Here is a 12,010-nt window from a genome sequence, read left to right as displayed (position 1 = left end):
TGAATGGGTCAAGAAAATGTGGTATATATACACACTGGAATTCTATGCCTCCATCATAAAGAATGACATCACCCCATTTGTTAGGAAATGGAAAGACTTGGAAGACATTATATTGTCAAGTAGTTTTATAGGAACAGAAAACTAGCATAATGTACATCTAAAGTATCTGTGGAGTAATCCATAGTATTTTAAAAGATTTAAGCTGGGTACCAGTGGTTCAACACCCATAATCCTAGATATTCAGAAGGATATGATCTGAGGATCACAGTTTGAAGCCAGCTCAGGCAGGAAAGTCCATGAGACTCTTATCTCTAATAAACACTCCCAAAAAAAGCCAGTATTGGAGAGCTCTAGCTCAAGTGCTACAGGGCTAACCTTGAGGAAAAGAAGCGCAGGGACACTACCCAGTTCCTGAGTTCAAACCCCCAAACCATAATCTCTCTCTCTCTCTCTCTTTCTCTCTCTCTTTCTCTCTCTCTGTCTCTCCCTCTTCCTCTCTCTCTCTTTCTTTCTCTTTCTCTCTCACACACAGATTTAAAAGTACTTTCCTCAATAGCTAAGAACAAGAATGAAAAGAGGGGGCTGGGAAGGTGGCTCAGTGGTAGAGCGTTTGCCTTGCATGCTCAAGGCCCTGGGTTCGATTCCTCAGCACCACATAAGCAAACAGAAAAAAGCCGGAAGTGGCGCTGTGGCTCAAGTGGTAGAGCGCTAGCCTTGAGCTGTAGAGCTGAGAGACAGTGCCCAGGCCCAGAGTTCAGGCCCCACAACCGGACCCAAAAAAAAAAAAAAAAAGAAAAAAAAAAAAAAGAATGAAAAGAGAACAACAAAGCATCAGAAATACAATAGAACTTTAGTCTATATTGTGGCAGTACTGTGTCTTACTAAATATTAAATGGTCATGTTTGACTGTAAAGAGAAGCTTAGTAAACTCAATCAGTCATGAACATTTCTGTTAGACTTGAACATCCTGTTCTACCTTTAAAACCATAACAAAATCCCTGACCCTAAAGTAAACTCATCCATAAAGTAATGGCTTTCCAAACACTTGCAAAAGCAATAATCATAAAATTATAATGTCAGTGCCAATGGAGTCTGAGAGATCATCTTATGAAAACTGGAGAGTGTCAAAGAGATTGACTGTTTACATTTACCTTGTTTCCATAATTACGTATATTTATTTTGTTTTATTGTCTAAGTTCCTGATTAATTGTATGACTCTATCAGTAATAGGAAATATATATTAACATATGTATTTGTGCAGGTAGGTAGACAGATGAAGTGTATCAGTTCAATATATTCAATATAGTAATAATTACCTTTTATAACATTTATAATTGTGTCATATACTATACTCAAACCAAATCCTTTAAGTGGGTTGTCTTTAAAGATTCAGCAGGCTTGTTGATGTACAGCCTGCTCCAACTGAGGGACATAACATCTAGAGATGACATCTAGATGAAATAATTTCCTCAGGATCAGAAAGATCATAAAAGGCAAAATGATCACTTGAGTCCAGAAGTTTCTGGCTCCAAAGTTCACTTCTTCATCTGCACTTATTATTCCAATTATGTGCTATAAGATAAATGCATGGTGCTGTAGTAAGTTAATGCATTAATTGAAATATTACCAATACTACTTTTGGTAAATAGGAATTATAAATTTTAGTCCTCTTCTACTGTGTACCTTCATGCTAATTTCAGTCTCCATAATAAGTAGTAGACGTGCATCATAAGAATTTGATTACAGAAGGCTGAATCACTGCAACAACAGGGTATTTAAAGTAGCTGTTCTTTATTCTTAAGAGTCCCTCAATTATTAGCTTCAGATGAAAGCGTTGAAGAAATTCAAGGTTCACTCTTGAATAGCTATAGCTTTCGTCTCATCACTACATATTTCCATTCATGATATAGAGTATGTGGGGTTTTTAAAATATGTGGGTAACTTGAGATAATAGAAGTAAAATAATGTAGTTTTGTGTTAATGACACATTCTCATCATTGCTACATTTGTTTGAGTGTCTTTATTACATAATTCTTAGTTTATAGCACTCAGGTAACAAACACTGCTGAAACCATGCTGCAACTTTAAACCAGAGACCTGAACTACAACTTACATAGCACGTTTTCCTTTGTTCATGCCTTCCTGACACGACTTCCACGTCTGCTGACCACCGTCATTATCAATTTAGCATTCTTTTGCATATATTTTTAATTTTATCTGTATAGTTTTTCTTAAAAATATAGCCCCTCATTTATTAAGTTTTCTTTAAAAATATTTAAATATACAAAAATCTGAAGCAACCACAATAAAATGCACATATCTTATAAAGATTCACCAGTTCTCATCTCACTTAAGTTCATACTTCTTTTCTCTTCTTTTCCTCCTTATTTTACCTTCCCTCCCCTTCTCTCTTCATCCTCTTCCCCCTCTCTCTTCTCTGTTTCTCTCTCTACCTCTTGTTCTCTCCCCAAAACCATTTCTGAATAGATTGGAGATTAGGTATTGCCCTCTCCAATGCTTTGCTAAGTCATTTTATTTGTTTACTTTTAACATAGGGTCTTGCTATGTAGCCCAGACTGACTTACAACTTGCTAGGAAGCATAGATTAGCTTCCAGCTGAAGATCCTCCTGTTCAGCCTCCTGGAATTACAGGTGTATATCACCACGATAAGTTGTGTGAGGTATTCCATAAGAGTTTTTCTTAAGCAAAATGCCATTACCATACCTAACAAACGTGACACTAATTCTTTAATGCTCACTAAGGAACTATTTACATCAAGTCCATAATTTTCCCCATGTTAAAAATAAATAAAACCTGTGATATTATCAGGATCTCTGAATTGTAGTTTCTGTTGTTATTATTATCTCTGGTTTGTCTCAGCTGTTCTCTATCTTTTGTTTTGTATATTATTTGTGAGTAGATTATCTTGAGACAGTTTGTCTCAGATTTTCCTGGGACATGTTATTATTTAGCCTGTGCCAGATCCACATTATAGTCATCATCTTCTACGTTTCATCATGGTCTAGAGGTTCGATTAAATTCAGGTCATTTGGGGGGTGGGCAAGGAGGCTCTGTAGTGGTATGTACACTTTATGATTTATCTATTAAGGACATGATTCAATCTGTCCATATATTTAATTTGTAACTTTCAATCAAATCTTTCCTTTTTTATTTTTATTTTTTGCTTTGTTTTGTGCTGGTCCTGATGATTGGACTTAAGATCTGGGCACCGCCCCTTAGCTTTTTGGCTTGGCTCCACCACTTGAGCCAAAGCTCTACTTCTGGCTTTTTGTGGTTAATTGGAGATAAGAGTCTCAAGTCTAATAGCAACTGTATCATCTAAGATCTCAGCCTCCTAAATAGCCAAGATTATAGATGTTAGCCATCAATGGCTGCTCAACTCTTTCCGTTTTAAAGGTACATGTTGCCCAGATTGACATTAAACTCCTGAGCTGGAGTAATCTTTCTGCCTCAGACTTGATTAGCTAGGAAGAAGGTGGATCTTAATTCTCCCCTGTAAGCATGGCAGAGGTTACAGTGGATGGAAAGTCCCATTAGATAAGCAACTAATATATCCCACCAAGAGCCAATAAGGAGTTCGTTCTGCAAGCCAATGAACTCAGAATTGGATTCTGCAGCAGCATTTGGTTTTGTTAGTTATCCTTTGTCTAGAAAGTTTTCCCCTGAGTCTGACTTCCCAAAAATTTTAGCAGATGGATGATAACATTATCTTAACCATATTTGACAACTCTGTTAGGTTTATAAATTGCTTTAATTCATAATACTGTTTGTTTGTGACTTTTCTCCTTTATCTTGGTATGATCTTACCTAAGTTTTATCCATTCTGTCTGTTTTTGAAGAACCAATATTTGACTTGGTTAACATTCTCTATTGCATTTTTGTTTTAGATTTCATTGAGTTCTGTTGTTGTTTCTTTCTCTGTTAATCATTAGATTTTTATCACCTTGTCTTTCTAATACAGGTATGGATATCTAAAATGTCTTATATAATATCATATTTGGTAGATACTATGATCTTTTATATAAAAGGTGTAAAGTTTCTGAACTTTTGGCACAAAGTAAAACTAGCTGTTTAAATGTCATTGTCTACTGGATCTCACATCTGCCTCCGTTCTACTTCATTTTCAGTTAATATTTCTCTTTGCCACAAGTTATATTTCTCAGCTTCTTTGCATACCAACTAGATCCTTGTTTAGGGGCTACATCCTTTTTATTCTTATAAATATTTCTGAGCAATGTTCCAATGCAGGTAAGCTCTTTGGAAAAAGCTTGATCCTTCTCAATGTTGCTTTTATGACCTGTTAAATAAGCATAGAAAATGTTTAGTCTACAGATAATAGTCCCATATTACCTAGGCAAAATCCTTCAGTACTATTCTGGTTGCCTGAAGAATTAGGAGGTTTTCTAGCTTGGCAGGTAGAAACAGGCACTATTCCTCTTATATTCTAGTTTTATAGCACATTTTAAATACAAATTCTTTTTTTTCTGTAATTTTTATACAAGCTTTTAGAATCTTTTTTTCAATCTGATATTTTAATTTTTCCCTTAGTGCACTCAGGTGAATTTTTTCCTCCTCCCCTATTTTGAAGCCTTGTAGATCTCATTCCAATTTTTTCATATTTATTTAATATGAAGATTTCATTTCTATTGTTCTTTTAAATAGTTACTCCATATCTATTTTGTTTAGCTCTGATTACACATATGCTAACAATTATCCTTCTTTTCTATTACCTAGTTTTTACATTTATGTTTTCTTTTTGTTTTGTATGTGGATGCTGAATCTGGGTTTGAACTTAGGGTGTCTTTGAATATTTTTGCTCAAAGCTATCACTCTACCACTTGAGCCACAGTCCCACTTCTGGCTTTTTGGTGATTAACTGGATATAAAGAGTCTTCCGAACTTTGCTGCCCAGACTGGCTTTGAACTGTGATCCTCAAATCTTAGCCTCCTGAGGATCTAGGATTACAGGCATGAGCCATGGCCACCTAGCAACGATTATACTTTCCTTTGCCTTTTCTCTACCTTTCCTCAATCTGATCATCCAATATGCTAATTTCTTCAAGTGGATAATCATAGCATTTATTATTGATCCTATCTTTGGATTTTGTCCATAGCAACTTTCCACTTGTATTTCTTCTAAAAATAGTTTATTTTAAAGTTCGGAACTCTTTTCTCTGTTTCCTGTTTCGTGTATGTTTTAAGCTGACTTGAACTTCCTTTTCCCCTTTAACACTGCTTCTGAGGAAATCTGTAATCACTTGGTTTCTATAAATAGGTATCTGGCTGGCTCAGCCTATGAGATGTTATGCTTCTGGGAGTTTGCCTCATCTGTTGGGAAAAGGCAGAGTTCATCCCTGATTGGATTCTGGGGAAGTGCAGTGCCAGTGAAAAGCACAATTAATTACTGCCTCCTTCAAGATTGAAAAATGAAGCCAAGGGACAAAACTTTTAGATTGTGTAATTGAGCCTAGGGCCATCACAGAGCAAGGGTGAGGAAGCCTCAGTAAGACCAGTCTTCTAACCCAAAGGTTTCTTTTGCTGTTTATCTAAACAGCTCTTCTGCACCACCTTTTGGTTCAGCATTCCTCTCCAGTCTCTTCTTACTTAAGACAATAGAGATTCTTTTCTTGTTATTATTATCTTTAAGTAGCTGTACAAAGGAATTGCCATTTAACAAACCAGTTTATGAGGACTATGCATCTTGATCAATGTCATCCCTTTCAACATTCTCACCCATCCCCCCCAACCTACCCCTTCCCTCACTTTTCTTAATATTGTAAGATATACATTAAATTCTTGACTACTCAGGAGGCTGAGATCTGAGGATCACAGTTCAAAGTCAGCCCAGGCAGGAAAGTCCCTAAGACTCTCATCTTCAATTAACCACCAGAAAACTGGAAGTAAAGCTGTGGCTCAAAGTATTAAAACTGTAGCCTTGAACAACAGCACCCAGGCCCTGAGTTTATGTCCCATCACACACACACACACACACACACACACACACACACACACACACACAAAGTGCAAGTCCCCGACTTCAAACTTGTTTTGCCAAAATAAATAAGTAAATAAAATTTTTTAAAGGATATGTCTTTCTCAACGCCAGCTGTTCTTGTTATTTTCCTCTTATTATTGATTTCTGTTTTCTATCTTTTTTGGGGGGGGTGGGTAGATCATGAGGCTTGAACTCTGGGTCTGGGTGCTGTCCCTCAGCTCTTCAGCTCAAGGCAAGCGCTCTACCATTTGAACCACAGTGCCACTTCCAATTTTCTGGTGGCTTTTTGGAGGTAAGAGTCTCAGGGACTTTCCTGCCTGGGCTGGCTTTGAACAGTGATCCTCAGATCTCAGCGGCCTGAAGCTAGGATTACAGTCATGAGCCACTGGCACCTGACCCCTCCCCCACTTTTTTTTTTTTGCTGGTTCTGGGGCTTGAACTTGGGCCTGGGTGCTTTCCTTAGCTTTTTCATTCAAAGCTAGTGTTCTACCCCTTCAGCCACAGCACCACTCCTAGCTTTTCTGTTTGGGCTAGCTTTGAACCAGGATCCTCAGATCTCAGCATTCCGAGTAGCTAGGATTATAGGCATGAGCCACCAGCATTTAGCTCTCTTTCTACCTTTGGATGGGCTAATTTTTTCCCTCTGTACCTGGATCCTTTTCTCATCCTGTTTCCTTTTCTTTCATGGTTTCTTTGGATCCAAGTTTAGGTGATGCCTAAATTCAATTTCAAATTCTCACATCTTTCCTGAGTTCCAAGCTTCCTACTTTCTTGATTTTTAAACCTAGAGTTCTCATGGACATCAAAATTTCCCACCATCAAATACTTTTCTTGGGCTGGGAAGGTGGCTCAGTGGTAGAGCGCTTGCCTTGCATGCATGCTGCCCTGGGTTCGATTCCTCAGCACCACATAAGCAAAAAGCAAACAGCCGGAAATGGAGCTGTGGCGCAAGTGGTAGAGCGCTAGCCTTGAGCTGAAGAGCTGAGGGACAGTGCCCAGGCCCAGAGTTCAGGCCCCACAACCGGACCCCCCAAAAAAAACTTTTCTTAACATTAGTGATAATTATTTTACCTACTGAAAAATCTTAATGTTGATTTTTTGATTGACTATATTTTCTTCTCGGTCATACCTAATTCAATTTGTGATTCTCTATTTTCTTTCATTTATTCTTATGCTCCCTTAGTTTGGACTCTCATTAGTTCATCTTTCTTTTTGGTGCTTGGGATTGAACCCAAGCCTCACACATGCTAGGAAAGTGCTAAATCATTGAGTTACCTCTCTAGTCCTTCAGATCAATTCTTAATTTCACCAATTGTCTCACTAGTTTGTCTTCCTTCCAGTTTCTCCTCAATCAGTCCTATGAACGATGATGCCATTGATTTCCTGAAATTATAGTAGCTCTTCATCACAGTGACTTAGAAAAAAAAAGAAGTTGAACTGTTAATGCACAATTCTACTTTCTTCACACTATAATCTCTTCCCTCTGATGTGTCCCCTCTGATATCCCCTGTCTCTACCCTGCATCTCAAGTGGTTCAGAGAAATTGAAGGCCAAGCACATCACACTGCATTTTTTTCTGTCTGGGATGTCTATTGACTTTCTCTATTCTTCATCGAGTGAAAAGGATCAGCAATGATCTGGTTACGAGAATAAGACAAGCCTCAACTTTAGTTGCAGAAACAAAACCATAAATTCAGTCATGTGGGAAAAAAAACCTGAAACCAGACAGAACAAAGACACACAGCCTTGTAGAATGAGCAATAAAACACGAGGAGGAAATAGAACTATTAAAGTTCCATGTTCCACTGTCTATTATCCAATTCCCATTTGCCAGGCAATGGGATCATTGTATTATGATAATTATACTATCATCAGAAAACCTAGATGCAAATGAAATAAACAGTAATTAAGGATCTTGGGCTAGGTAGCACTACTTTGGAAGAAACTCAAGAATGATGTTGGAAGGGATCTGGGCTGCAAACATAGAATGAAGTCATGGATGGAAAGAAAATGGTTTATATATATCCATAAGGGATTAACTTGATCTTGTGCTTGGCAGAGCTTTCTGTACTACACACCTGTGTTTTCCTTACTCCTCTTCATCAGAATCAGTGTAAACTAATAAAGCTTGTGCTTAGAAGGGTCTCTCTCCTGTTCAGAAAAAAAAAACTCTCAGAAATCATGAACCTAGACCTGAGAAAAAAAAATTACCATTGTCTATGGTTTTGGAGCAGTGTGTTGCTTGTCTTGACTTGCCTTCCCTTACCTTTATTAAGTAAGTAAGGAGCAGCGAGCTAGAGAGGGCAAGGTCATATCTCTCCAAATATATTCTGCATTTTCAAGGATCTTTTAATTAATGAAAATATTCTCAAAATAGAATCTTGTAATGCTACTGTTAAAAAAATTTTCAAGAGGAGGAGGAGGAAGAAGAAAGTTTTTAGCATTCCAAAGTGGTTATCATCTTCAATATATTATTACATGAAAAATAAGCTGCAGTCTGAGCTGTTTTCATATAAGAGATGGGGAAATAAGAATACATGGAGTATTTGCCAATATTTGACTAATAATATTGGACGTTACATAAGAAGCCAATTAAGATGATTTCCTATAATAGAAGGAAAGGTGCAACATGGTAAATGGATATGGACTATTAGTGATTTATCTTAATTATGATTTTTATATTGTTTTGGTATTTGGAATATGCAAATGCTTTACTGAAAAAAAGAAGTAGATTTTAGCAATTGCTGTGTATTTTTGTTACTTTCCAGAAGCATGTCATAAAAATGTTAAAAACCAATTGAGAGAAAGAGTAAGGGGAGCAAGGGAGGAAGAGGGAAGGTGTGGGGAGTGAGAAAGGGAGAGAGAGAAAGAAGAGAGAGACAGAGAGATACTCAAAGAAAATGACCCTAAGAGGCAAGCATAATACAGTTATGTTCAATTTTGTAATAAATACATAAAGTTGTTAATCATTATTATGTAAATGCACATGTTTAGCAGTATTTGTAGCAAAACATGGTATCAAATAGTCTGAACCATATGACCTCCACACATGTGAATAAAAAGTATGGAGCACTGAAACACGAGTAAATTTGTTTAAACTTTGGTTTACAATGTAGCTAATTAGTGAGTTAATATTTTATATATTAAGTAAATTAAATTAGTTAAGTAAGTGTCTCACAGATTAAAGCCACGTTCTCATATGTTCTCATTAAGTAGGATGTCTACTCACTTTTGCTGTTACCAATGCCTAGCTGGACAGAAGCATTCACATTGAGTGGTCAGCATATCACACAGGTACTCTTGTAAGTACCTTACAGGGCTGATATAATGTAGTCATCAGAACAAAATAACCAGGCTACAGTTTTTATGTTAAGGCTCCCAAGGCATCCCAAAAGTAACTACCAATCTCGGGTCACATTGATGTAATCTGTAGTGTTATCATGAGCCTATCGTGACTCTAGAGATTATGACTTTCAGCTCTTTACTATCACATTCCATATGTACCTGTTCTCATTTCACTGTGTTATAATGATACAATCCTGGCATCCGTGCAACTCTCAGAGTTCCCACAAATTAGCTCAGCATTTGGTTTTTAATATGCCACCTAATGTATATTAGATGAATAAACAAATTTGTTTTTAATTTTAAAGTTTCTTTAGCTTTTGCAGCTCTGTAGTGTGACATCTCCTAATCACATTGGTAAATTCCCTTTTGTGTTGATGATTAATAATAACTGTCCAAAGCTGGGTGCCAGTGGCTCACGCCTGTAATCCTAGCTACTCAGGAGGCTGAGATCTGAGGATTCTGGTTCAAAGCCAGCCTGGGTAGGAAAGTCCTTGAGACTCTTATCTCCAATTAATCTCCAGAAAACTGGAAATGGCACTGTGGCTCAAGTGGTATAGTGCTTGCCTTGAGCCAAAGAGCTCAAGGACAGTGTCCCGGCCCATAGTTCAAGCCCCACGACTGACGACAACAACAACAACAAAGAATAACTGTCCAGACTGGGTGCTGGTGGCTCACACCTGTAATTCTAGCTACTCAGGAGGCTGAGATCTCAGGATCACAGTTCAAAGCCAGCCAGGTTAGGAAAATCCCTGAGACTCTTATCTCCAATTAACCTCCAGAAAACCAGAAGTGGAGTTGTGGCTCAAGTGGTTGAGTGCTCTCCTTGAGCTGACAAGCTCAGGGACAGTGCCCAGGCCCAGAGTTCAAGTCCCATGACTGACAATAAATAAATAAATAAAACCTCAGTTCAGGATGATAAGAAATCTATCGGTACCCAGTCTTTATACCTTTATGAAAGAAACTGAAGAATGCGCACATTGCTAGGAAACAGCTTTCTACTGTTCACTGGGGGGCAGTGTCCTGGAAGACTTCCAAGAGGAGGTGGAAGTGACTTTTGGGTTTTGAGGGATGAGGAAGAATGAGGCAAATGAAAAGAGGTGATGAAAAGCAGGGGGAACCAGCAATCCCTTTAGATACTAAAGAAAGGGAAGTCTAAGATATGTTCCTGTCATCCTAGCTACTCAGGAGGCTGAGCTCTGAGAACTGCTGTTTGAAGCCAATCCAGGAAGAAAAATATGTGAGACTCTAATCTCCAATTAACTACTAAAAAGCTGGAAGTAAAGGGTAGCTCAAGCACCATCTCAGAGTAAAAAAGCCAGTAAAGAGTGTGAGGCTCTCAGTTGAAGCCCTAGAACTGGCTCTGATTGTACTGATGGACAAATGACTGAGTGAATAAAGAAAGATCTAATTTATCAATTAAAATTTGAAGAGCCTAGCTTCATTCCAGCCGGTGCTGTAGCTGCTCCAACACCCCAACAATCAATCGCCTACTGCTGTTTCTAGGATGGTGATCCGTGTGTACACTGCATCCCCCTCCGGCTCTATGGTGATTAAGAAGAAACAACAAGATGTGCTTGGCTTCTTAGAAGCCAACAAAATTGGATTTGAAGAGAAAGATATTGCAGCCAATGAAGAGAACAGGAAGTGGATGAGAGAAAATGTACCTGAAAACAGTCGACCAGCCACAGGGCACCCCTGCCACCTCAGATTTTCAATGAAAGCCAGTACCGTGGGGACTATAATGCCTTCTTCGAAGCCTGAGAAAATAATGCAGTGTATGCCTTTTTAGGATTGACAGCTCCACCTGGCTCAATGGAGGCAGAAGCCCAGGCGAAGCAGCAAGCATGAATCTTCAGCATTCTGCCATCAGCATCTTGAAACATGAGTCTCCTTTGCTTTTGATAAAATGGCAAAAGTATCTTGGTTTCAAAAGAAACAGGCTTAATGTTGTTAGTTGGTTTCTCACATGCAAACAATCAAAATGAATACATAATTAAAATGTGAATGCTCTGGTGAAATGATTGAGTGATGAACATAACATCTTAAGTAGATATCATAGAATAAAATAGACTAGGATAGGAGTAGCACTGTTACCTGCCAAGGCATTTTATGTACTTCAGTGATTTTACAAAGAAAACACCCTTTTTTAATATTGCAGCTTAAATACTTCTACAGCTAGACTTTGCCTAATTTAAAGGAGAAAGGCTCTGCTTCCCAAATTATCCCATTAACTTTAGTGAACAAAACATGTACACTTTAAATTTGATATTACTGTGAATAAAGTGTACTTGCAAATAATAATAAAAATTTGAAGAGAAGATTTTCTGACAATTATCATAACTATATCCATGAGGATTCAAAATTGTACATAGGACATGTACATAGGAGCACACTCACATTGAGTGTGCAAGATGAAATAAAAAAGGAACGGTTGCATGGAATGGAAAGTAAATCCTGTTAGAGCTCACATCTTTGTTTTGTGACAGTAATTGTAGTAATTGTGACTCGGCCAGTTCCCCCTGCGTTGGCTTGGGCACATGAATTCTTTTCATTGCTTCTGGTAGCCTTGTGCAGATTTAGAGTAATTTCTTCATTATGACTCATTATCCAATGATGGGAAAAATTAATAACCTTCAAAATATCATTCT

At 37.9% G+C, this 12,010-nt stretch overlaps 1 pseudogene; it reads left to right on the top strand.

Moving 5' to 3' along the window:
* The first annotated feature begins 10,826 nt into the window (after positions 1-10,826).
* Positions 10,827-11,497, top strand: LOC105986294 (annotated as a pseudogene).
* Positions 11,498-12,010: the final 513 nt, after the last annotated feature.

Source organism: Dipodomys ordii, unplaced genomic scaffold, assembly GCF_000151885.1.
Source record: "Dipodomys ordii isolate 6190 unplaced genomic scaffold, Dord_2.0 Scaffold34, whole genome shotgun sequence".
NCBI classification, from domain to species: domain Eukaryota; kingdom Metazoa; phylum Chordata; class Mammalia; order Rodentia; family Heteromyidae; genus Dipodomys; species Dipodomys ordii.
Note: the sequence above shows the minus strand (reverse complement) of the source record. Positions and strands in the feature narration are given on the sequence as shown.